This window comes from Bombina bombina, chromosome 7 (assembly GCF_027579735.1).
Source record: "Bombina bombina isolate aBomBom1 chromosome 7, aBomBom1.pri, whole genome shotgun sequence".
NCBI classification, from domain to species: domain Eukaryota; kingdom Metazoa; phylum Chordata; class Amphibia; order Anura; family Bombinatoridae; genus Bombina; species Bombina bombina.
This window is the reverse complement of record NC_069505.1, coordinates 237,156,279-237,183,331: the sequence shown is the minus strand read 5'-3', so window position 1 is coordinate 237,183,331 and position 27,053 is coordinate 237,156,279. Positions and strand designations below refer to the sequence as shown.

Genomic DNA, 27,053 nt, shown 5'->3' with positions numbered 1-27,053 from the left:
CTAAGCCTCTGCAGACTGCTCCTTATCTCAATTATATTAATATACTTTTTACCTCTTTGATTACCCTGTATCTAAGCCTCTGCAGACTGCTCCTTATCTCAGTTATATTAATTTACTTTTTACCTCTGTCATTACTTTGTATTTAAGCCTCTGCAGACTGCCCCTTATCTTAGTTATATTAATATACTTTTTACCTCTGTGATTACCTTGCATCTAAGCATCTTCTGACAGCCCCCTGATCACATGACTTTTTATTTATTATCTATTGACTTTCATTTTAGCCAATTAATGCAGTGTCTGCCACAAGCCACGGGAGTGAGCACAATGTTATCTATATGGCTGACATGAACTAGCAGTCTCCTGTTGTGAAAAGCAAATAAAAAAAGCATGTGATAAGAGGGCTTCAAGGGCTTAGAAATTATCATATGAGCCTTCCTAGGTTTAGCTTTTAACTAAGAATACCAAGAGAACAAAGCAAAATTTGTGATAAAAGTAAATTAGAAAGTTGTTTAAAATTACTGCCCTATCTGAAACATGAAAAGAAAATTGGACTTAATTGTCCCTTTAAAAAGAACAATTGAAAATGAACATTTTAGAGCTTTATCTCTTTCACCTCCCTCTGTGAGTGTAATTTCTTCTGCTGGCTGTGTTTATAGTTTCTCAATAGCCTATACCTAGGTATAGAAACTTCAGTGTAGCTAGGGATACTACAGGCTAAATCAGCTATTTCACATGCTGATGTAAAGGCTAAGGAGCTATTTGTAAACAATTAAATACATTCCAGCAGGTAAAATGGATCATTGGGAACAAATTAAAGGAGAGAAAGTTTTTAGGTAAACTGTCCCTTTAAGCTTCCGTGACTCCCAGAGCATGTCATTTTAAAAATTTCTATCTCAATGGGAGGAGAACCCACTGCTTCATTCATTACTTGTGGGAATTAAGAACCTGGCCACCAGGAGGAGGCAAAGACACCCCAGCCAAAGGCTTAAATACCTCCCCCACTCCCCTCATCCCCCAGTCATTCTTTGCCTTTCGTCACAGGAGGTTGGCAGAGAAGTGTCGGAAGATTTGGAGTTGTCTCTTATGGAGGGTAGTACTCTTCACAATGAGACTGGAGTTTTAAGTAGGCCTGTCATCCTCTCAGTAATAGCATGGGTGAAAGTTAGTCTGGAGACTCAGGGAATTTCCCTGTGTTTGGGTCATAGGAGGTGGTGAGTGTCCCGGCCATTGGTGTATAAAGGTGCCATTTATTCTATCTAGTCCGTATTAAAGCGCAAGCTATGGAGGACTCTGATATGTTAGAGGATACTCCCTCTTTTATTAAAGCTCATATCTGTGTTTATTGTGAGGAGGTTCATGTTGATCCACATGCTCAACTGTGTTCCACATGCTTTGATAAAATTGCAATATCTAAAAAGAACAAGATATTTAGTACTTCTGAGCCGTCCACCTCTGAGAGTTCCCCGTCCCGCGGGGTGCGTTCCCTACATTCATCTCCAATTACACATGTAGCTCCCCAAGGCCCTACTGATCCTCCCTCGGGAGGGGCCTCGTGGCCGCCAGATATCGCTGCCCAGTTGCAAGAAGCGGTTTCCGTGGCCTTCCATGCCCTACCATGCCCTGCAAAGCGCAAGCGAAGGGAAAGACATAGCCTTCCGTCCCAGGGGTCATCTACTCCGTTGGAGGTCTCTGAGAGATTATTTGGTGATGATGCCTCCGATTCGTTGGAGGGCGCTCTCTCTGGGACAGAATCGGCGTCTTTGAAACCTCCGGCTACGGAGGAGCCTGATTTTAAGTTTGGGATGAAGCATTTGTAGTGCTTGCTACGTTGGAGGTTCCGGAACCGAAACTTCCGGAAGAACCTTTGATCCCTAAACTAGATAGGGTTTCGGGATTCCAAATTGTTTTTCAGAGGGGAGTTCGGTTTGATCCTGTTTCCACTAGCAAAACAGAATAGATTTCCAAATCGAGATGGTGATGAAAAACAATGGGACTGCTCCCAGTCTGCATACAAGACAACTTCCAAATATATAATTTAAAAACAAGGCTTTATTTGCTCCAGCAATGCGTTTCTCGACCGCCAAACGGGTCGTTTCATTAGGCAATAAAAAATGGATACAATAATCCTTGATTAGCAACATTAAATACACTTGTTGAAATAAAAAACGGAAGTTGTCATACTCAGAAGGCACCAATCGAATGCTCAACCTAATTGTTTATACATTGACAATAAAACCCTTAACATAAAGGTCAATAACATTCAGACAATAAAACCCTTAACATAAAGGGCAACTTCATCTGGTAAGCCTAATACTGTCTATGTGCTTATATACCTATTTGGTACGAAATACACTATGAGGCGCCCTCTTTTCTTTCTCAATGCCAGCAGCCTGCTGCAAAGACCGAGCAGTCCAAGGGATCTTGGAAGCCGGCTCAATCTTGGAACAAGTCCAAGCAGAGCAAGAAGCCCTCCGAGACAAAGTCGGCATGAAGGGGCGGCACCCGATCCATCTCTGGATCGCGTAGGGGGCAGACTATCTCTGTTCACAGAGGCTTGGACGGACAACGTACAGGATCCTTTGGTTCTGGAGGTTATTTCCCAGGGTTACAGGATAGGGTTCAAGACTTATCCGCCCAGGGGCAGATTCCTCCTATCAAATCTATCCTCAAGACCAGAGAAGAGAGATGCCTTTCTAGAGTGCGTGAGGGATCTCTCCTCTCTCGGAGTAATTATTCCAGAACCTCTAGCAGAAAGTGGTCTAGGGTACTATTCAAACCTTTTAATGGTTCCAAAGAAGGAGGGCACGTTCTGCCCGATTCTGGACCTAAAGTGCCTAAACAAGTTTCTGTCAGTTCCATCGTTCAAAATGGAGACGATCAGTTCGATTCTGCCCCTAGTTCAAGATGGGCAATTTATGACAGCAATAGACTTGAAGGATTCCTACCTTCACGTGCTAATCCACAAGGACCATATCAGGTTCCTAAGATTCACATTTCTGGACCAACACTTCCAGTTTGTGGCCCTACCTTTCGGTCTGGCGACTGCCCCAAGAACAAAGGTTCTGGGGGCACTGCTCGTAGTAGCGAGAGCCAGAGGTATTGCGGTGGCTCCTTATCTGGATGATATTCTGGTCCAGGCTCCGTCCTGCAGTCTCGCGGAGGACCACTCGAGGGCTCTTCTTCTCCTTTGATCCCATGGATGGAAGATAAACAAAGGAAAGAGCTCTCTGGTTCCCAGCAACAGGGTGGAGTTCCTGGGTACGATAATAGATTCCATATCGATGAAGATATTCTTGACAGAACAGAGACGTTCCAAGATTTTGTCCAGCTGTCTTGCCCTTCAAACCTCCTCAAGGCCATTGTGCTGATGGTATCCAGCATAGCTGTCATTCCATTCGCCAGGTTCCTTCTCAGACCTCTTCAGTTATGCATGTTGAGACAATGGAATGGTGATCACTCAGATCTATCCCAACAGATCTCTTTGGACAACCGAGGAAATCCCTCTTTTGATGGATCTGTCCGGGACAGCTGGCCCTAGGGAACATCCTTCTTGAGGCTGTCCTGGGAGATTGTGACCACGGACGCAAGTCTTTCAGGATGGGGAGCTGTTTGGGGTGCCAGAAGGACACAGGGCAAGTAGACTCGAGTGGAGTCGACTCTACCAATAAATATTCGGGAACTTTGAGCGATATTCAACGCTCTGAGGGCTTGGCCCCACATGAGGTCGTCCCAAATCATCAGATTCCAGACAACAATACCTCAGTGGCTTACATAAACCATAAGGGGGGAACGAGAAGCTCACTAGCCATGAGGGAAGTATCTCGGATTCTGGAATGGGCAGAGACTCACAATTGTTCGCTCTCAGCGATCCACATTCCGGGTGTGGACAACTGGGAAGCAGACTTTCTCAGCAGACAATTGTTTCATCCGGGGGAATGGTCTCTCCATCCCGAGGTGTTTGCGGAGATCTGCAACAGATGGGGGACGCCAGAGAGAGACCTCATGGCGTCCAGACTCAACTTCAAGCTACCCAGATACGGGTCGCGGTCCAGGGACCCACAGGCAGAGCTGATAGATGCCTTACCGGTGCCTTGGGAGTTCAACCTAATTTACATTTTCTTTTTTAAGACATGATGAGTCCATGGATCATCTTAATTGCTAATGGTATATTCACCTCCTGGTCAGCAGGAGGAGGCAAAGAGCACAACAGCAGAGCTGTTAAATAGCTCCTCCCTTCCCTCCCTCCCACCCCAGTCATTCTCTTTGCCTACGTTAGTGATAGGAAGAGGTAAAGTGAGGTGTTAGACTAGATTCTTCTATCAAGAGTTTATTATTTTCAAAGTAGTGCCAGAGAGTGCTGCTTTTTCCTAGGGTGTAGCTGTAGTCTATATCAGTCTCTACAGGAGAGCTTTGGTGGCTTTAGAGCAATGGGAACTTGTGGGACTTAATTCTCACTGCGCCTCCCATGTGTTTTGCTGCCCTGTATGCCTCAGTCTGAGGAAAAGGATTACTCAGCATGCCTTTTTTTCTACAGGTCAATGGGAGGGAGCGGACCTCTTTAACCTGGAAGCTGCCTTGCTGCCAGGCAGTAGATGAGGTAAGTGCTAACTTTTTTTCTGGGGATAAAGATAACTCAGAATAAGTTGGGGCACTTTATTTTCTATGTACAGACCTCATAGTTTTACAGGCTCCTTATAGGGGTTTCATGGACAAAATCTCCTATCGTTCTAAGAGTTACTAGGGCAGTATGGACGCAGGCACTAGGGCTAATTGTGACTCACCTCTCCCGGCGGTTCTCACTAATACTAGCCGTCGGGGAGTTTCTATATGAGCTGCGATGCAGAGTGCGAGCTCAGTGTGAGGGAGATTCTCTATTATTATTTAACAGTCGATGTACTGTAATGCATAGTGGTGCTTCACTGTTAGTTTATCTAAACGGACTAAGTAACGTCCTAATCTGGGTCTGCTCAGTCGGTTATTCTCCCATAACAATGGCGATCGGGAGAGGACTATTGAAACGCCCTTGGGGGGCTGAGCTTGTGTGTGTACTGTAATGGCAAGCTCAGTAATGCTGTGTGCAAACTCAGGGTGATGGTGCTTCACTATTTTGTTAATAATACGGAAGCAACTGCCTAAGAAGGAGATAAACTAAGAGACTGCCTAATGTGTTATTTCTCCCGGTGGTTCAACTTAACTGTACCAGATAGGGCTATAGGGTTCCCCATTTTTCCCTATAACTTAGAAGGAGATGCTATTCGCATGGAGGGACCCTATGGTTAGAAGCTGGATATGGCTACTGTTTCCAGTATGGCGGCGTACTGGTGTCATATGTTTTCTGTTTACAGACACCCCTCTCGCAGGATAGGAGAAGGTTTTTTTTATGTATGAGATAATTTTGTTCCTTTCAGGATGGCAGGTAACTTGCTCTTGAGTTAAGGACACAATACCATGAAGCCTGCTGTTGAATCAAAACAGCATGACAGGCTTGCCCCGATCCGGGACTGGATCTTGTTGGGGGCAGACTTTCCTTTTTTTTACTCGGGCTTGGGTTCGACATGTTCTGTATACTGGGGCAATAGAAAATGTTTCCCAGGAATACAAGTTCAAGGGTTTTCCTTTCAGGGACAGGTTTCTGCTTTCAAGATTTTCTGCGGAAAAGAGAGAGGCGTTCTTACACTGTGTAAGAGGCCTTTTCAACCTGGGAGTAATTGTTCCTGTTCCGGTACAGGAACAAGGTCTGGGATGTTATTCCAGTCTGTTTGTGGTTCCCACAAAGGAGGGGACCTTCAGACCAATTCGAGACCGTCCTTCAAGATGGAAAATATTCATTCCACTCTTCCATTGATCCAGGAGGGTCAATGTATGACCACAGTGGATTTAAAGGATGCATATCTACATGTTACCATTCACAGGGATCATCACAAGTTCTTAAGGTTTGCTTTTCTGGACAAATATTTCCAGTATGTGGCTCTTCCTTTTGGTCTTGCCACAGCCCCAGAATCTTCACAAAGGTTCTGGCATCTCTGTTGGCTGGTTTCGGTCTTGCCACAGCCCCAGAATCTTCACAAAGGTTCTGGGATCTCTGTTGGCGGGTTTCGGTCTTGCAACAGCCCCAGAATCTTCACAAAGGTTCTGGGATCTCTGTTGGCGGTGCTTCGTGCAAAAGGCATTGTAGTGGTGCCTTATCTAGATGACATTCTAGTTCAGGCGCCATCCTCTCAACTAGCAAGGTCCCTCACGGACTTGGTATTATTCTTCCTATGATCCACGGCTGGAAGGTGAATTTAGTAAAGAGTTCCTAGGAACCATAATAGATTCAATATCTCTGAAGATATTTCTGACAGAAGTCAGGAAATCAAAGATTGTCGATGTTTGTCTAGCCCTTCAGCCCACTTCTCGGCCTTCAGTGGCTCATTGCATAGAGTTAATTGGGCTGATGGTGGCCGCATTGGATATCATCACGTTTGCTTGCTTTCATCTCAGAGCTTTGCTGGGACAATGGAACGGAGATTATTCGGACTTGTCTCCCCGGCTTCTACTGGAGCAGGAGACTTTCTACAATGGTGGTTGTCTCTGGATCATTTGTCCCAAGGAACATGCTTTTGCAGACCATCTTGGGTGCTTGTGTCAACAGATGCCAGTTTTCTAGGGTGGGGAGCAGTCTGGGGATCTCTAAAGGCTCAGGGAATATGGACTCAAGCAGAGTCTGTTATACCCATAAACATTCTGGAACTGAGAGCGATCTTCAATGCTCTTCTCACCTGGCCCCAGTTGGCCTCTGCACTGTTTACCAGGTTCCAGTCGGACAACATAACGTCAGGGGGGAACAAGGAGTTCCTTGGCGATGACAGACGTTTCCAAAATAATTCAATGGGCGGAAGCCCATTCTTGCTATCTGTCAGCAGTCCACATTCCAGGGGTGGACAACTGGGGGGCGGATTTTCTGAGCAGACAGACTTTTCATCCGGGGGAGTGGGACTTCATCCGAAAGTATTTTCCAACCTGACTCTCAAGTGGGGTCAGCCGGATTTAGATCTCATGGCATCGCGGCAGAATGCCAAACTCTCGAGATACGGGTTGAGATCCAGGGACCCCCAGGCGGAACAGATAGATGGTCTGGCGGCCTCTTGGACCTTCAATCTAGCATTCCTGTTTCTTCCGTTTACTCTTCTTCCTCTGGTAATTGCCTGGATCAAGCAGGAAAGGGCCTCAGTGATTCTCATAGCACTGGCCTGGCCTCACTGGTTTTGATGTGCAGATTTGGTGGAGATGACATCTCTACCACCTTGGACTTCCGTTGTGGAAAGACCTTATGATTCATGGGCCCTTCCTTCACCCAATCTAGTTTCTCTGAAGCTGAATGCTTGGAGATTGAACGCTTAATCTTGTCCAGGCGGGGGGTTTTCTGATTCGGTCATAGAGATCATGTTTCAGGCTCGTAAGCCTGTATCTAGAAAAATTTAAAATTTACTATAAGATTTGGCGTAAAAATCTTTGCTGGTGTGAATCCAAGGGATACTCATGGAGTAGAGTTAGGATTCCTAGGATTTTATCTTTTCTCCAACATTGGTGTGTCCGGTCCACGGCGTCATCCTTACTTGTGGGAATATCTCTTCCCCAACAGGAAATGGCAAAGAGTCCCAGCAAAGCTGGCCATATAGTCCCTCCTAGGCTCCGCCCACCCCAGTCATTCTCTTTGCCGTTGCACAGGCAACATCTCCACGGAGATGGTTAAGAGTTTTTTGGTGTTTAAATGTAGTTTTTTATTCTTCTATCAAGTGTTTGTTATTTTAAAATAGTGCTGGTATGTACTATTTACTCTGAAACAGAAAAGGATGAAGATTTCTGTTTGTGAGAGGAAGATGATTTTAGCAGACAGTAACTAAAATCGATTGCTGTTTCCACATAGGACTGTTGAGATGAAGTAACTTCAGTTGGGGGAAACAGTTAGCAGACTTTTCTGCTTAAGGTATGACTAGCCATATTTCTAACAAGACCATGTAATGCTGGAAGGGCTGTCATTTCCCCTCATGGGGACCGGTAAGCCATTTTCTTAGTCAAGCAAACAGAATAAAGGGCTTAATATGGGCTATAAAACTGGTAGACACTTTTATGGGCTAAATCGATTGCTTTATCTGGGCATTTTATACATGTTTATGCTGATAATTCACATTTATAAACTTGGGGAACGTTTTTTAACGGCAGGCACTATGTTAGACACCTTTTCCAGTCAGGAAGGGCCTTCCCAGTGTAGGCTGAGCCTCATTTTCGCGCCATTACTGCGCAGTTGTTTTTTGAGAGCAAGACATGCAGATGCATGTGTGAGGATCTGAAAGTAGCTGGAAAAGTTTCTAGAAGGCGTCACTTGGTATCGTATTCCCTTCTGGGCTTGGTTAGGTCAAAGCAAAGGCTATAGCTGGGACTGTATAGGGGTTAAATTTGTAAACGGCTCCGGTTCCGTTATTTTAAGGGTTAAAGCTCTGAAAATTGGTGTGCAATACTCTTAATGCTTTAAGACACTGTGGTGAAATTTTGGTAATTTTGGAACAATTCCCTTCATACTTTTTCACATATTCAGTAATAAAGTGTTTTCTGTTTAAAATTTAAAGAGACAGTAACGGTTTTGTTTTAAAACGTTTTTTGTGCTTTATTGACAAGTTTAAGCCTGTTTAACATGTCTGTGCCTTCGGATAAGAAAAAAACGGCATACCTTTTGTTCCCCCCCCCCTATATTTAAGAAATTATTTCCTATGGTCGACCCCAGAAAGGACTTATGGCAGACAGTCCCTAAGGTCGAGGGGGCAGTTTCTACTCTAAACAAGCGCACTACTATTCCTATTGAGGATAGTTGTGTTTTCAAAGACCTATGGATAAAAAATTGGAGGGTTTGCTTAAAAAGATTTTTGTACAGCAAGGTTACCTTCTACAACCCATTTCGTGCATTGTTCCTGTCACTACAGCAGCGTGGTTCTGGTTCAAGGAACTAGAAAAGTCGCTCAGTAGAGAGACTCCATATGAGGAGGTTATGGACAGAGTTCACGCACTTAAGTTGGCTAACTCTTTTATTTTAGATGCCGCTTTGCAATTAGCTAGATTAGCGGCGAAAAATTCAGGGTTTGCAATCGTGGCGCGCAGAGCGCTTTGGCTAAAGTCTTGGTCAGCGGATGTGTCATCCAAGACAAATTTGCTTAAAGGGCCACTGTAAGTAAATATTTTCTATGCCTGTTACTAACTAACTACCCCAAATACGCTTTTTATCAATAGCATTTCATTAACATATCTCTACCGTATATCAGAAATCTTGTCTGCAAATTTAATTGTTTTCCAAACCCACTCCGTGGGTATACTTTGCTCTGTACCAATCCGTTTACAATACCTAGGTTTCAAAAATGGCGCTTTAAAACACAAAGTTATTGGTTTAAGTATTTTGAACATGCAGTGCTGAAAATAGTGGGCCAGGATAACGTGACATCATCGGCGAATAAAAGATATAACTTTTAGAACGTTATGAAACTTTGTTTTGGAGAAAATATAGGTCAGTAGGTTTTAATTAATGTTTATTAACTTTAATATGTTAGTTGTTTAGCTTAAAAATTATAACAGAAAGTAATCCTTTAACATCGCTTTCAAAGGTAAAACTCTATTTGGACCAGAATTGAAAGAGATTATCTCAGACATCACTCGGGGAAAGGGCCACGCCCTTCCACAAGATAGGCCTTTCAAGGCCAAGAATAAGTCTAATTTCTCCAACATAGGTGTGTCCGGTCCACGGCGTCATCCTTACTTGTGGGATATTCTCTTCCCCAACAGGAAATGGCAAAGAGCCCAGCAAAGCTGGTCACATGATCCCTCCCAGGCTCCGCCTACCCCAGTCATTCTCTTTGCCGTTGTACAGGCAACATCTCCACGGAGATGGCTTAGAGTTTTTTAGTGTTTAACTGTAGTTTTTCATTATTCAATCAAGAGTTTGTTATTTTCAAATAGTGCTGGTATGTACTATTTACTCAGAAACAGAAATGAGATGAAGAATTCTGTTTGTATGAGGAAAATGATTTTAGCAACCGTAACTAAAATCCATGGCTGTTCCACACAGGACTGTTGAGAGCAATTAACTTCAGTTGGGGGAACAGTGTGCAGTCTCTTGCTGCTTGAGGTATGACACATTCTAACAAGACGATGTAATGCTGGAAGCTGTCATTTTCCCTATGGGATCCGGTAAGCCATGTTTATTACGATCGTAAATAAGGGCTTCACAAGGGCTTATTTAGACTGTAGACTTTTCTGGGCTAAATCGATCATTATTAACACATATTTAGCCTTGAGGAATCATTTTATCTGGGTATTTTGATATAATAATATCGGCAGGCACTGTATTAGACACCTTATTTCTTAGGGGCTTTCCCAAAGCATAAGCAGAGTCTCATTTTCGCGCCGGTGTGGCGCACTTGTTTTTGAGAGGCATGGCATGCAGTCGCATGTGAGAGGAGCTCTGATACTTAGAAAAGACTTTCTGAAGGCGTCATTTGGTATCGTATTCCCCTTTGGGTTTGGTTGGTTCTCAGCAAAGCAGATACCAGGGACTGTAAAGGGGTTAAAGCTTAAAACGGCTGCTCCGTTCCGTTATTTTAAGGGTTAAAGCTTCCAAATTTGGTGTGCAATATTTTTAAGGCTTTAAGACACTGTGGTGAAAATTTGGTGAATTTTGAACAATTCCTTCATGTTTTTTCGCAATTGCAGTAATAAAGTGTGTTCAGTTTAAAATTTAAAGTGACAGTAACGGTTTTATTTTAAAACGTTTTTTGTACTTTCTTATCAAGTTTATGCCTGTTTAACATGTCTGAACTACCAGATAGACTGTGTTCTGAATGTGGGGAAGCCAGAATTCCTATTCATTTAAATAAATGTGATTTATGTGATAATGACAATGATGACCCAAGATGATTCCTCAAGTGAGGGGAGTAAGCATGGTACTGCATCATTCCCTCCTTCGTCTACACGAGTCTTGCCCACTCAGGAGGCCCCTAGTACATCTAGCGCGCCAATACTCCTTACTATGCAACAATTAACGGCTGTAATGGATAATTCTGTCAAAAACATTTTAGCCAAAATGAACCCTTGTCAGCGTAAGCGTGGCTGCTCTGTTTAGTTACTGAAGAGCATGACGACGCTGATATTAATATCTCTGAAGGGCCCCTAACCCAATCTGAGGGGGCCAGGGAAGGTTTGTCTGAGGGAGAAATTACTGATTCAGGGAACATTTCTCATCAGGCTGAATCTGATGTGATTACATTTAAATTTAAGTTGGAACATCTCCGCATTTTGCTTAAGGAGGTATTATCCACTCTGGATGATTGTGAAAATTTGGTCATCCCAGAGAAACTATGTAAACATGGACAAGTTCCTAGAGGTGCCGGGGCTCCCAGAAGCTTTCCTAATACCCAAGCGGGTGGCGGACATTGTTAATAAAGAATGGGAAAGGCCCGGTATTCCTTTCGTCCCTCCCCCCCATATTTAAAAAATTGTTTCTATGGTCGAACCCAGAAAGGACTTATGGCAGTCAGTCCCCAAGGTCGAGGGAGCGGTTTCTACTTTAAACAAACGCACCCACTATACCCATAGAGGATAGTTGTGCTTTCAAAGATCCTATGGATAAAAAATTAGAAGGTTTGCTTAAAAAGATGTTTTGTTCAGCCGGGTTACCTTCTACAACCCATTTCATGGCATTGTCCCTGTCACTACAGCCGCATATTTCTGGTTGATGAACTGATAAAGGTGCTCGATAGTGATTCTCCTCCTTATGAGGAAGATTATGGACAGAATCAATGCTCTCAAATTGGCTAATTCTTTCACTCTAGACGCCACTTTGCAATTGGCTAGGTTAGCGGCTAAGAATTCTGGGTTTGCTATTGTGGCGCGCAGAGCGCTTTGTTGAAATCTGGCGGCTGATGCGTCTTCCCAAGAACAAGCTACTAAAACATTCCTTTCAAGGGAAAACGCTGTTTGGCCCTGACTTGAAAGAGATTATCTCGATATCTCTGGGGTAAGGGCACGCCCTTCCTCAGGATCGGCCTTTCAAGGCAAAAAATAGACCTAATTTCGTCCCTTTCGTAAAAACGGACCAGCCCAAAGTGCTACGTCCTCTAAGCAAGAGGGTAATACTTCTCAGCCAAGCCAGCTTGGAGAACCAATGCAAGGCTGGAACAAGGGAAAGCAGGCAAGAAACCTGCCACTGCTACCAAGACAGCATGAAATATTGGCCCCCGATCCGGGACCGGATCTGGGGGGGGCAGGACTCTCTCTCTTCGCTCAGGCTTGGGCAAGAGATGTTCTGGATCCTTGGGCGCTAGAAATAGTCTCCCAGGTTATCTTCTGGAATTCAAGGGACTTCCCCCCAAGGGGAGGTTCCACAGGTCTCAGTTGTCTTCAGACCACTTAAAAAGACAGGCGTTCTTACATTGTGTAGAAGACCTGTTAAAAATGGGAGTGATTCATCCTGTTCCATTAAGAGAACAAGGGATGGGGTTCTACTCCAATCTGTTCATAGTTCCCAAAAAAGAGGGAACGTTCAGACCAATCTTAGATCTCAAGATCTTAAACAAATTTCTAAAGGTCCCATCGTTCAAGATGGAAACCATTCGAACTACTCCTTCCTTCCATCCAGGAAGGTCAATTCATGCCACGGTGGATTTAAAGGATGCGTATCTACATATTCCTATCCACAAGGAACATCATCGGTTCCTTAAGGTTTGCATTTCCTGGACAAACATTACCAGTTTGTGGCGCTTCCTTTCGGATTAGCCACTGCTCCAAGGATTTTCACAAAGGTACTAGGGTCCCTTCTAGCGGTGCTAAGACCAAGGGGCATTGCAAGTAGTACCTTACCTGGACGACATTCTGATTCAAGCGTCGTCCCTCCCTCGAGCAAAGGCTCACAGGCACATCGTCCTGCCTTTCTCAGATCTCACGGCTGGATAGTGACGTGGAAAAGAGTTCTCTATCACCGTCAACAAGGGTTCCCTTCTTGGGAACAATTATAGACTCCTCAGAAATGAGGATTTTTCTAACAGAGGCCAGAAAACAAAACTTCTGGACTCTTGTCGGATACTTCATTCCGTTCCTCTTCCTTCCGTAGCTCAGTGCATGGAAGTGATCGGGTTGATGGTAGCGGCAATGGACATAGTTCCTTTTGCGCGCATTCATCTAAGACCATTACAACTGTGCATGCTCAGTCAGTGGAATGGGGACTATACAGACTTGTCTCCAAAGATACAAGTAAATCAGAGGACCAGAGACTCACTCCGTTGGTGGCTGTCCCTGGACACCTGTCACAAGGGATGACATTCCGCAGACCAGAGTGGGTCATTGTCACGACCGACGCCAGTCTGATGGGCTGGGGCGCGGTCTGGGGATCCCTGAAAGCTCAGGGTCTTTGGTCTCGGGAAGAATCTCTTCTACCGATAAATATTCTGGAACTGAGAGCGATATTCAATGCTCTCAAGGCTTGGCCTCAGCTAGCGAGGACCAAGTTCATACGGTTTCAATCAGACAACATGACGACTGTTGCGTACATCAACCATCAGGGGGGAACAAGGAGTTCCCTAGCGATGGAAGAAGTGACCAAGATTATTCTATGGGCGGAGGCTCACTCCTGCCACCTGTCTGCTATCCACATCCCGGGGAGTGGAAAATTGGGAAGCGGATATTTCTGAGTCGTCAGACATTGCATCCGGGGGAGTGGGAACTCCATCCGGAAATCTTTGCCCAAGTCACTCAGCTGTGGGGCATTCCAGACATGGATCTAATGGCCTCCCTCCGTCAGAACTTCAAAGTTCCTTGCTACGGGTCCAGATCCAGGGATCCCAAGGCGGCTCTAGTGGATGCACTAGTAGCACCTTGGACCTTCAAACTAGCTTATGTGTTCCCGCCGTTTCCTCTCATCCCCAGGCTGGTAGCCAGGATCATCAGGAGAGGGCGTCGGTGATCTTGATAGCTCCTGCGTGGCCACGCAGGACTTGGTATGCAGATCTGGTGAATATGTCATCGGCTCCACCTTGGAAGCTACCTTTGAGACGAGACCTTCTTGTTCAGGGGTCCGTTCGAACATCCCGAATCTGGTTTCACTCCAGCTGACTGCTTGGAGATTGAACGCTTGATTTTATCGAAGCGAGGTTTCTCAGATTCTGTTATCGATACTCTTGTTCAGGCCAGAAAGCCTGTAACTAGAAAGATTTACCACAAAATTTGGAAAAAATATATCTGTTGGTGTGAATCTAAAGGATTCCCTTGGGACAAGGTTAAGATTCCTAGGATTCTATCCTTCCTTCAAGAAGGATTGGAAAAAGGATTATCGGCAAGTTTCCTGAAGGACAGATTTCTGCCTTGTCGGTGTTACTCTCACAAAAAAGCTGGCAGCTGTGCCAGATGTTCAAGCCTTTGTTCAGGCTCTGGTTAGAATCAAGCCTGTTTACAAACCTTTGACTCCTCCTTGGAGTCTCAATTTAGTTCTTTCAGTTCTTCAGGGGGTTCCGTTTGAACCCTTACATCCGTTGATATTAAGTTATTATCTTGGAAAGTTTTGTTTTTAGTTGCTAATTTCTTCTGCTAGAAGAGTTTCAGAATTATCTGCTCTGCAGTGTTCTCCCTCCTTATCTGGTGTTCCCATGCAGATAAGGTGGTTTTACGTACTAAACCTGGTTTCTTCCAAAAGTTGTTTCTAACAAAAACATTAACCAGGAGATTATCGTACCTTCTCTAGTGTCCGAAACCAGTTTCAAAGACGGAACGTTTGTTGCACAATTTGGATGTTGTTCGCGCTCTAAAATTCTATTTAGATGCTACAAAGGATTTTAGACAAACATCTTCCTTGTTTGTTGTTTATTCAGGTAAAAGGAGAGGTCAAAAAGCAACTTCTACCTCTCTCTCTTTTGGATTAAAAGCATCATCAGATTGGCTTACGAGACTGCCGGACGGCAGCCTCCCGAAAGAATCACAGCTCATTCCCCACTAGGGCCTGTGGCTTCCACATGGGCCTTCAAGAACGAGGCTTCTGTTGATCAGATATGTAGGGCAGCGACTTGGTCTTCACTGCACACTCTTTACCAAATTTTACAAGTTTGATACTTTTGCTTCTTCTGAGGCTATTTTTGGGAGAGAAAGGTTTTGCAAGCCGTGTGCCTTCCATTTAGGTGACCTGATTTGCTCCCTCCCTTCATCCGTGTCCTAAAGCTTTGGTATTGGTTCCCACAAGTAAGGATGACGCCGTGGACCGGACACACCTATGTTGGAGAAAACAGAATTTATGTTTACCTGATAAATTTCTTTCTCCAACGGTGTGTCCGGTCCACGGCGTCGCCCTGGTTTTTTTAATCAGGTCTGATAATTTATTTTCTTTAACTACAGTCACCACGGTACCATATGTTTCTCCTATGCAAATATTCCTCCTTAACGTCGGTCGAATGACTGGGGTAGGCGGAGCCTAGGAGGGATCATGTGACCAGCTTTGCTGGGCTCTTTGCATTTCTGTTGGGAAGAGAATATCCCACAAGTAAGGATGACGCCGTGGACCGGACAACACCGTTGGAGAAAGAAATTTATCAGGTAAACATTAAATTCTGTTTTTCGTTCCTTTCGCAATTTCAGGAACGGACCGGCCTCTAATTCTGCATCCTCTAAGCAAGAGGGTAATGCCTCACAACCCAAACCAGCCTGGAAACCGATGCAAGGCTGGAACAAGGGTAAGCAGGCCAAGAAGCCTGCTGCTGCTAACAAAACAGCATGAAGGAGTAGCCCCCCGATCCAGGACCGGATCTAGTAGGGGGCAGACTCTCTCTCTTTGCTCAGGCTTGGGCAAGAGATGTTCAGGATCCCTGGGCACTAGAAATAGTTTCTCAGGGTTATCTTCTGGAATTCAGGGAACTACCCCCAAGGGGAAGGTTCCACATGTCTCACTTATCCTTAAACCAAATAAAGAGACAGGCGTTCTTACATTGTGTAGAAGACCTGTTAAAGATGGGAGTGATACACCCAGTTCCAATAAAGGAACAAGGAATGGGATTTTATTCAAATCTGTTCTTAGTTCCCAAAAAAGAGGGAACTTTCAGACCAATTTTGGATTTGAAGATCCTAAACAAATATCTCAGGGTACCATCGTTCAAGATGGAAACCATTCGAACGATTCTACCCACTATCCAGGAAGGTCAATTTATGACTACCGTGGATCTAAAGGATGCGTACCTACATATTCCTATCCACAAAGAACATCATCAGTTCCTAAGGTTCGCCTTTCTGGACAAACATTACCAGTTTGTGGCCCTCCCATTCGGGTTAGCCACTGCTCCAAGGATTTTCACAAAGGTACTAGGGTCCCTTCTAGCGGTTCTAAGACCGAGGGGCATTGCAGTAGTACCTTACTTGGACGACATTCTAATACAAGCGTCGTCCCTGTCAAAAGCAAAGGCTCATACAGACATCGTTCTGGGCTTTCTCAGATCACACGGATGGAAGGTGAACATAGAAAAAAGTTCTCTGTCTCCGTCAACAAGAGTTCCCTTCTTGGGAACAATAATAGATTCCTTAGAAATGAGGATTTTTCTGACAGAGGTCAGAAAGTCAAAACTTCTAAGCACTTGTCAAGTTCTTCATTCTATTCCACGTCCTTCCATAGCGCAGTGCATGGAAGTAGTAGGGTTGATGGTTGCAGCAATGGACATAGTTCCTTTTGCACGAATTCATCTAAGACCATTACAACTGTGCATGCTCAAACAGTGGAATGGGGACTATACAGACTTGTCTCCAATGATTCAAGTAGATCAGAAGACCAGAGATTCACTCCGTTGGTGGGTGACCCTGGACCATCTATCCCGGGGAATGAGCTTCCGCAGACCAGAGTGGGTCATTGTCACGACCGACGCCAGTCTAGTGGGCTGGGGCGCTGTCTGGGAATCCCTGAAAGCTCAGGGACTATGGTCTCGGGAAGAGTCTCTTCTCCCGATAAACATTCTGGAACTAAGAGCGATCTTCAATGCTCTCAGGGCTTGGCCTCAGCTAGCAAAGGCCAGATTCATAAGATTTCAATCAGACAACATGATGACCGTTGCGTATATCAATCATCAGGGGGGAACAAGGAGTTCCCTGGCGATGAAAGAAGTGACCAAACTAATTCAATGGGCGGAGGATCACTCCTGCCACCTATCTGCGATCCACATCCCAGGTGTGGAAAACTGGGAAGCGGATTATCTGAGTCGTCAGACATTCCATCCGGGGGAGTGGGAACTCCACCCGGAGATCTTTGCCCAACTAACTCAATTATGGGGCATTCCAGACATGGATCTGATGGCGTCTCGTCAGAACTTCAAGGTTCCTTGCTACGGGTCCAGATCCAGGGATCCCAAGGCGACTCTAGTAGATGCACTAGTAGCACTTTGGACCTTCAACCTAGCTTATGTATTTCCACCGTTTCCTCTCATTCCCAGGCTGGTAGCCAGGATCAAACAGGAGAGGGCCTTGGTGATGTTGATAGCTCCTGCGTGGCCACGCAGGACTTGGTATGCAGACCTGGTGAATATGTCATCGGTTCCACCATGGAAGCTACCTTTGAGACAGGATCTTCTTGTTCAGGGTCCATTCGAACATCCAAATCTGGTCTCCCTCCAGCTGATGGCTTGGAGATTGAACGCTTGATTCTATCAAAGCGTGGGTTTTCAGATTCTGTGATAGATACTCTGGTTCAGGCCAGAAAACCAGTAACTAGAAAGATTTACCATAAAATATGGAAAAGATATATCTGTTGGTGTGAATCCAAAGGATTCCCATGGAATAATAATAAAAATTCCTAAGATTCTCTCCTTTCTACAAGAAGGTTTGGAGAAAGGATTATCTGCAAGTTCTCTAAAGGGACAGATCTCTGCTTTATCTGTCTTACTACACAAAAGACTGGCAGCTGTGCCAGATGTTCAAGCATTTGTTCAGGCTCTGGTTAGGATCAAGCCTGTTTACAGACCTTTGACTCCTCCCTGGAGTCTAAATCTAGTTCTTTCAGTTCTTCAAGGGGTTCCGTTTGAACCTTTACATTCCATAGATATTAAGTTACTATCTTGGAAAGTTTTGTTTTTGGTTGCTATTTCTTCTGCTAGAAGAGTTTCAGAGTTATCTGCTCTGCAGTGTTCTCCGCCCTATCTGGTGTTCCATGCAGATAAGGTGGTTTTGCGTACTAAGCCTGGTTTTCTTCCAAAGGTTGTTTCTAACAAGAATATTAACCAGGAGATAGTTGTACCTTCTTTATGTCCGAATCCAGTTTCAAAGAAGGAACGTTTGTTACACAATTTGGACGTAGTCCGTGCTCTAAAATTCTATTTAGAGGCTACAAAAGATTTCAGACAAACATCTTCTTTGTTTGTTGTCTATTCTGGTAAAAGGAGAGGTCAAAAAGCGACTTCTACCTCTCTTTCCTTTTGGCTTAAAAGCATCATCCGATTGGCTTATGAGACTGCCGGACGGCAGCCTCCTGAAAGAATCACAGCTCACTCCACTAGGGCTGTGGCTTCCACATGGGCCTTCAAGAACGAGGCTTCTGTTGACCAGATATGTAAGGCAGCGACTTGGTCTTCACTGCACACTTTTGCCAAATTTTACAAATTTGATACTTTTGCTTCTTCGGAGGCTATTTTTGGGAGAAAGGTTTTGCAAGCCGTGGTGCCTTCCGTTTAGGTAACCTGATTTGCTCCCTCCCTTCATCCGTGTCCTAAAGCTTTGGTATTGGTTCCCACAAGTAAGGATGACGCCGTGGACCAGACACACCAATGTTGGAGAAAACAGAATTTATGCTTACCTGATAAATTACTTTCTCCAACGGTGTGTCTGGTCCACGGCCCGCCCTGGTTTTTTAATCAGGTCTGATGAATTATTTTCTCTAACTACAGTCACCACGGTACCATATGGTTTCTCCTATATTTTTCCTCCTGTCCGTCGGTCGAATGACTGGGGTGGGCGGAGCCTAGGAGGGACTATATGGCCAGCTTTGCTGGGACTCTTTGCCATTTCCTGTTGGGGAAGAGATATTCCCACAAGTAAGGATGATGCCGTGGACCGGACACACCGTTGGAGAAAGTAATTTATCAGGTAAGCATAAATTCTGTTTTCTCCAAGAGGGCTTGGAGAAAGGTTTATCGATAAATTCCCTAAAGGGTCAAATCTCGGCATCTGTTTTGTTACACAAACGTCTGGCAGATGTTCCAGATGTACCATCTTTTTGTCAGGCCTTGGTAAGGATCAGGTCTGTGTTCAAACCAGTTACTCCTCCGTGGAGTCTTAATTTAGTTCTCAATGTTCTTCAAGGGGCTCTGTTTGAGCCTATGCATTCCTTCGAAATTAAGTTGCTCTCTTGGAAGGTTTTATTTCTGATGGCCATCTCTTCTGCTCGGAGAATGTCAGAACTCTCGGCATTGCAGTATGAGTCTCCTTATCTTACTTTCCATGCAGATAAGGTTGTTTTGCGTACCAAACTAGGTTTTCTTCCTAAAGTTGTTTCGGATCGGAACATTAATCAGGAGATCTTTTGTTCCTTCCTTGTGTCCTAATCCTTCTTCTAAGAAGGAAAGATTTTTGCACAATTTAGACGTGGTCCGGGCTTTAAAGTTTTTTCCTACAGGCGACTAAGAACTTTCGTCAGTCTTCTTCTCTGTTTGTGGGAAACGTAAGGGACAGAAAACTACGGCTACTTCTCTTTCTTTTTGGACTGAGGAGCATCATACGTTTTTGCATATGGGACTGCTGGACAGCAGCCCCCTGAGAGAGTTGCGGCTCATCCCACGAGGGCTGTTGCTTCCTTGTGGGTTTCAAGTTTGAAGCTTCTGTGGAACAGATTTGCAAGGCTGCAACTTGGTCCTCTCTTCACACTTTTTCAAAGTTTTACAAGTTTGACACTTTTGCCTTGACTGAGGTTATTTTTGGGAGAATGGTTCTTCAAGCAGTGGTGCCTTTGGTTTAGGTTCCCTGTCTTGTCCCTCCCGTATCATCTGTGTACTCTAGCTTGGGTATTGAATCCCATTAGTAATTAAGATGATCCGTGGACTCATCGTTTCTTAAAAAATTAAAGAAAATTTATGCTTACCTGATAAATTTATTTCTTTTTTGACATGATGAGTCCACGGCCCGCCCTGTTCTTATAAGACAGGTTGTGGGTTATTGTAAACTTCAGACACCTCTGCACCTTGGCTTTTCCTTTCTCTTCCTAACTTTGGTCGAATGATTGGAGTGGGTGGGAAGGGAGGAGCTATTTAACAGCTCTGCTGTGGTGCTCTTTGCCTCCTCCTGACCAGGAGGTGAATATCCCATTATTAATTAAGATGATCCGTGGACTCATCGTGTCAAAAAAGAAATACATTTATCTGGTAAGCATAAATTTTCTTTTTCCACCATTGCCACTTCTTCCTCAAGTGGTGGCCTGCATCAAACAGGAGCAAGCTTTGGCCATTCTGATTGCTCCATTGTGGCCGCGGAGGAAGTGGTTTCGGAATCTGGTGGGGATGTCATTGTCTCCTCCATGGAGTTTGCCCTGTTGCATAGATCTGCTGGTTCAGGGTCCTTTTCTACACCAAAATCTCGATTCTCTGAGGCTGACTGCGTTGAGATTAAACGCCTAGTCTTGGCCAAGAGAGGTTTTTCTGAGAGAGTAATTGATACTCTCATCCAGGCCAGGAAGCCGATCACCCGTCCCATCTATCAGAAGGTGTGGATGACCTACTTATCCTGGTGTGAGGAACATAGATATACCTGGCACAAGGTTAGGGTATCCAGGATTCTGGCCTTTCTCCAGGATGGACTGGATAAGGGTCTTGCCGCCAGTTCCTTAAAGGGACAGATTTCGGCGTTATTGGTGCTGTTACACAAGAAGCTAGAGGAGCTTCCGGATATTCAGTCCTTTGTTCAGGCTCTGACTAGGATCAGACCTGTCTTTACAAATTTTGCTCATCCTTGGAGCTTAAATTTGGTTCTTACGGTGTTGCAGAGGGCTCGGTTTGAGCCTATGCAAGCGCTTGACATTAAGATTCTTTCCTGGAAGGTTCTATTTCTTCTGGCTATTGCATCGGCTCGCAGAGTCTCTGAGTTGGCGGCCTTGCAATCTGAGCCCCCTTACCTGTTTTTTCACCCTGATAAGGCTGTGCTTCGTATTGGGTTGGGATTCCTTCCCAAGGTGGTGTCAGATCGTAACATCAATCAGGAGATAGTAGTTCCTTCTTTGTGTTCTAACCCTTCTTCGTCTAAGGAAAGGTTACTGCATAACTTGGATGTGGTTCGAGCCTTGAAGTTTTATCTTCAGGCCACAAAAGATTTTTGACAGACTTTGTCCTTGTGCATAGGGGGCAGAGGGCCTCTTCCACTTCTCTGTCTTTTTGGTTGAGGAGCATTATCCATTTGGCCTATGAGACAGTGGGACATAAGCCTCCTCAGAGGATTACGGCTCACTCAACTAGAGCTGTGGCCTCTTCTTGGACCTTTAAGAACGAGGAGCAGATTTGTAAGGCGGCTACTTCGTCCGTTTCTCCAGTGGGCGGACCTACATTTTAATATTATTCTTCTGGCACCATTTATACCCTGATATTTCTCCTACTGTTCCTTGTTCCCTTGGCAGAATGACTGGGGGATGAGGGGAGTGGGGGAGGTATTTAAGCCTTTGGCTGGGGTGTCTGTGCCGCCTCCTGGTGGCCAGGTTCTTAATTCCCACAAGTAATGAATGAAGCAGTGGACTCTCCTCCCACAGATGGAAATGAAATTATCAGATAAGCATAATTTGTTTTTTTACATGTTTTTCTAGGTAGACTCGGGTAACAATGCAGTACTAGGAGCTAGATGGTTATTGGTGGCTACACATATATGTGTCTTGTCATTGGCTCATCAGCTAGCTCCCAGTAGTGCACTACTGCTCCTGAGCCTACCTAGATTTACTCTTTTTTTAAAGGGACATGAAACCCTAATATTTTCTTTCATTATTCGGATAAAGCCTACAGTTTTAAACATTTTTCCAATTTACTTCTATTATCAAATTTGCTTTAATCTCTTGGTATCCTTTGCTGAACGAGCAGTAATGCACTACTGGGAGTTAGCTGAACATATCTAGTCAGCCAATGACAAGAGACAAATGTGTGTAGCCACCAATCACCAGCTTGCTTTTAGTAGTATAGGGTATGTACACATTTTTCAACAAAGGATACCAAGAGAATAAAGTACATATGAAATTGGAAGTGAATTTAAAAGTGTCTTAAAATGACCTGCTCTATCTGTCATTCAAGTTTAATCTGACTTTCCTATTAATTTAAAGGGACACTGAACCCAAACTTTCTTCTTAAATGGAAAGAGTCCACAGCTGCATTCATTACTTTTGGGAATTAAGAACCTGGCCACCAGGAGGAGGCAAAGACACCCCAGCCAAAGGCTTAAATACTCCTCCCACTCAGCTCATTCCCCAGTCATTCTTTGCCTTTCGACCCAGGAGGATGGCAAAGAAGTGTCAAAATTTTAATTTTAGTTTTTTGTCTCTTATGGAGGGTAGTACGCTTTGGCATGGGACAGGAGTTTTAAGTAATCCTGTCAGTCTCTCAGTGAGGGCTTGGATGGAATTTACAGACTGGAGATGTAGGGAGAGTCTTTCTGCGAAATAATCCCGACTCAGATTAACAGCTCCTCAAGCAAGCGTTGTCAAACTTCGCTCTGCTGCCTGCTTTCTTTTTTCGAGTCCATGGCGGAGGCGATGCAATATCCGTCACACTTGAAAGGCTGTGTTCCTGTTCCACGGCGTAGATTCCGGTAAGATCATTTCATTTTACTTTATTCTCAATGTACTGTAATGTGAAAGTTTTCCCGAGAGGCTACCACCTTGCGGGTCTAACTAAATATCATAAGGGTCTCAGTGAGTCTCTTGTAGTATCTTGGAATCGAGGGTTAATATCTCCTGAGGGGGGGGTTTATAATCATGTTTATGTGATTCAACCTGCTTATGTGTGATGTTTATGGGCTCGTGACTTGGAACATTGAGGCCTTTGGTAGTGACGCGGCCTTTTGGTGGTGGCGCTTTTTTCGACTGTACGGTTCACCTTGTGTTCGGGCGTGGTTATGTTCCGTTTTCCATTTCCGCATTCCCGACTGTGTGGCAAAAGAAATGTTCTAGTCCGCAGAGGTCTGGTCATAGGAGGTGGTGAGTGCCCCAACCATTGGGGGTGTCTGGTGCCCTTTTTGTTTTTACTACTTTAGTCCATATTTATATATCCTCTATGCAGTTATGGAGGATTCTGATGCTGAGGTGGGACGAATTGTTTCAGTCCTTAGAGCCTTCAGTCATAGATGGCCGGGCAGGGGAGTTTTCCGCTGCGTCACTCTATCTGACATCTGATTTCATCAGAACTTAGAGTTTTCCTCCCCCATGTGGTGGAGGGTTGGAGGGCTTAACGCCCCTTACTGCAGTTGAGCGGTTTGGCCTTCATTTTTAGGCCTCTGGATTTGTCCTTTTGGGCTTGATCCAACAGCTTGTACAGGATAGCTGTCTAGCATCCGGAAGGTTTGCAGTTTGAAACGAGTTGTAGCTTTTGACACCTTGCGGGTGTAAGCGTAAGCTGTTTGTAGTGTATCTAGATGCAGCTCTTACTCTTTGACGTGTTCTTTTATGTCTGAGTTATAAGAGAACTGTTGGGTCTTCTTCCATTGTCTCCAGGTGAGTTGGATCTCATTTTAGGGATCTGTGTTTCCGGGTGATGGTTGTTTCCTGCGGGGACTTTGTTTAGCTCAGGGTTTTCCAGAGCTGGGTAGGCTTAGTGCCTTTCTCTTCCTTGTGTCCTCTGCTTGTGCAGAGGTGATAGGGAGACTAGTCCTGCTAGTAGGATTTTTTTGACCTTGGCTGTCCTGAGGCTCTGAGAAGTATCTTCACACGACTTCTAGCCTTGCTCCTTGGAGCTCGAGGTGGTTCCTTCTTTTGGTCGGGACTTTCGAGTTCATCTCGCTATTTGGATTCTCTGGATATGCATCCATACCCTTGTGTCTGGCTTTTTGGCCAGTTGGGGTGTCTAGTTCTAAGGTAAGGTTTGCCTGAACCACTAGGTGCCCGGACCTGTTTTTCTCCCTGAGACTTCCGGTTGCTGAAGCTTCGCTTGGCCTTTTTCCTGACCCAGTCTTGGGTGGTTTTGGAATCTTGGATCTCAGGGCTGGTCGGCATGTTCCACAGTAGTGGGAACTGGGGCTATGTCCTTGCTCCATCTACCTAACCTGGTCATGGTTGGCCAGGATTTTGGAGTATTTTTTGCCACAGAGTGACCCATGTCATCTGGTGGTTAGCCGTGTGGCTTGAGCCTCAAGGGTGGTTGGTTTATACCCAGCTGCTGGCGTTGGATGTCCAATTTCTAGTGCGCCTTAGGGTTGCATTCCCCTGGTCAGCTTGCTAGTGTTCCTGTGGATTCCCTGCTCTGCAGGCGAATGGGTTGACTGTGCCTCTGCTTGCCAAGCTACTTGTAGGGGGGTGCTTTTCTAGGACATCTGTGTTGGGAAATTCTCTTCCCATTAGCCGGTGACTGCTGGCCTTGAGGACTGTTGGTGCCCTTTCCGGCATCATCCCTTTTTTTAGGGGATATTCTCCCTATGGGGCTTCTCCTGAATGGTAGGCGGAAAGGTGGGATTGGTTCCCCCAGGGGTCTTGCTGGCTCCAAATAGACTTGTTGGGCCTTTATTTTGATAGATCCTTAGGTCTATGGCCTTGTCTGTTTTCAGAGTTGGGTTGTACTTGTACTCTGTGGGGATGGCTGTGCTATCCTTACGCTCGTTCCTGTACCTGTTTTGGGATTCTTTTGTTCCCCTGTTTTGGATCCCTGAGGCTGGGTTGGTCCAGCTGGCTGTGGGTCTGCAGGTCAGGATAGCCGAGCGGTCTATGGAGCTGCGTTCGGTCGCAGTCTCCTCTTGATGTGTGAGCTTTGTTGAGTCTATCCTGTTAGATTAGTCTGCTAGGGAATAGATTTTCCTTTCAACTGGCTCCATTGATTTCAGAAGAGAGTTTACTCTTCCTTCGGGTTCTGAGGGTATACTCTCCTTCTCGGGGGGCCTCGATTGAGGTTTTGTGTTCTTCTTTTCAGGGACCTGTGTGTAGGTCCGGTGACTTAGGTTTCCTGGAGCGTGCCCTCTGTCTAGGGGTTGCTTTTGCGGTCTGTTTCTTACTTGACTGCTTCTTCTTTCTCACAAGTATCCTCTGTGTCGTCCTGTTATGGACTCTGTGTTCTCAAACTTGGTTTTTCTCACCTGGGTGTATTACACACTTTTTCATGGTCGAATGCCTTGGTATTCTTGACACTGGGAGGACTTTGCCTCTTTAGTTGCAATCTGTGCTTGCAGGTTGTGGGAGAGACGTCTGATCTGTCTCTGTGCCCGGTCTTATCCCGGGTTTCGCTTGGTATAGGCGTGGCCTCCTTTCCCTGTTGGGCCCCTTTGGGGTCTCTGTGAGCTGGACTCACTCGTGGAGGTGTTCTTTTTTGTATTAGGGGACCTTTCTGTTTCCTTGGTTCTCCTTTTCCTTGTTCCATTGGGGGTTTCGGCTGGTGTCTCCTTCATTTGTGGAGATGAGCGGTGGAGGACTGTTTGTTGGGCGACGGTGTCTCCTGGAGGACTGTTAGCTCAGTCGAGTCCGTTTGCGGTCTCTAGTTTGGCTTCTGGACTAACTGTGAGTTAGTGTCATTGGGGCTTTGCCTCTTAACATTTTCTTGGCTTCCGACGAAGTGTTTTTTTTTATTGGGTAGAGATTCTGGCTTGGTGCCCCCAGTATGGGCCACCATTGTACCCTCCCGTCTTGGCATTCAGTGTCCTCTATAGCTTGGGTATTGTTTTCCCAAAAGTAATGAATGCAGCTGTGGACTCTTTCCATTTAAGAAAAAAAACATAAATTATGCTTACCTGATAATTTCCTTTTCTTCTGATGGAAAGAGTCCACAGCTGCAGTATTTACTGTACCCTCTGTATAGCGCTGCAGTATTTACTGTACCCTCTGTATAGCGCTGCAGTATTTACTGTACCCCCTGTATAGCGCTGCAGTATTTACTGTACCCCCTGTATAGCGCTGCAGTATTTACTGTACCCCTGTATAGCGCATTATTAAAAAAGACAATAATAATAACAGATGAAATATGTGGCCACTCACCTTTGTTTTCGCCGTGTTCACCCGTAATTTTATGTGGGGCGTCCTTATTATCTTCTTGTACCTTTCACCCTGATATTTCTTCTACTGGTCCTTGTTCCTCGGCTGAATGACTAGGGGAGTGGGAGGAGTATTTAAGCCTTTGGCTGGGGTGTCTTTGTCTCCTCCTGGTGGCCAGGTTCTTAATTCCCAAAAGTAATGAATGCAGCTATGGGGCTGCCTTACTGAGCTTTTCATTTCGCGATCGCAGGTGTTAGTTTTTTTTTTAGCCCGCTCTCCCCATTGATGTCTATGGGGAAAGCGTGCACGAGCACGTCAAAACAACGCTTGTATTGTGTGCAGTATGGAGCTCAACGCAAGCCAGCTGTTTTGAAACTTGTAATGGCTGCGCTATAGGGGGTTAAATAACGCAACTTTTGTTGCGTTCGTTAAAAACCCTATATCGCACAAAACTCGTAATTTACCTATTAGTTTTTCTGTCTTTTAAAGAAACAAATGAACAAATCAATTTTATATTCTGTTTTTTATTTGAACCCAATTTTTTTCTTTTGTGATTCAGATAGAGCAGCAATTTTATGCGACTTTCTAATTTACTCATATTATCAAATTTCTTCATTCTCTTGGTATCTTTATTTGAAAAGCAAGAATGTAAGTTTAGGTGCCGGCCCATTTTTGGTGAACAACCTGGGTTGTCCTTGCTGATTGAACAGCACCAATAAACAAGTGCTGTCCATGGTTCTGCACCAACAATTTGCTGGCTCGTTAGCATAGATGCCTTCTTTTTCAAATAAAGATAGCAAGAGAATGAAGAAAAAATGATAATAGGAGTAAATTAGAAAGTTGCTTAAAATTGCTGCTCTATCTGAATCATGAAAGAAAAAATTTGGGTTCAGTG

The 27,053-nt window shown here is 44.8% G+C and overlaps 1 protein-coding gene across 2 annotated transcripts in view; it reads left to right on the top strand.

Annotated features, from left to right (window-relative positions):
* Positions 1 to 27,053, top strand: part of UEVLD (UEV and lactate/malate dehyrogenase domains) — a gene marked incomplete at its 5' end in the record, with an annotated part of 160,996 nt that overhangs the window by 46,605 nt on the left and 87,338 nt on the right.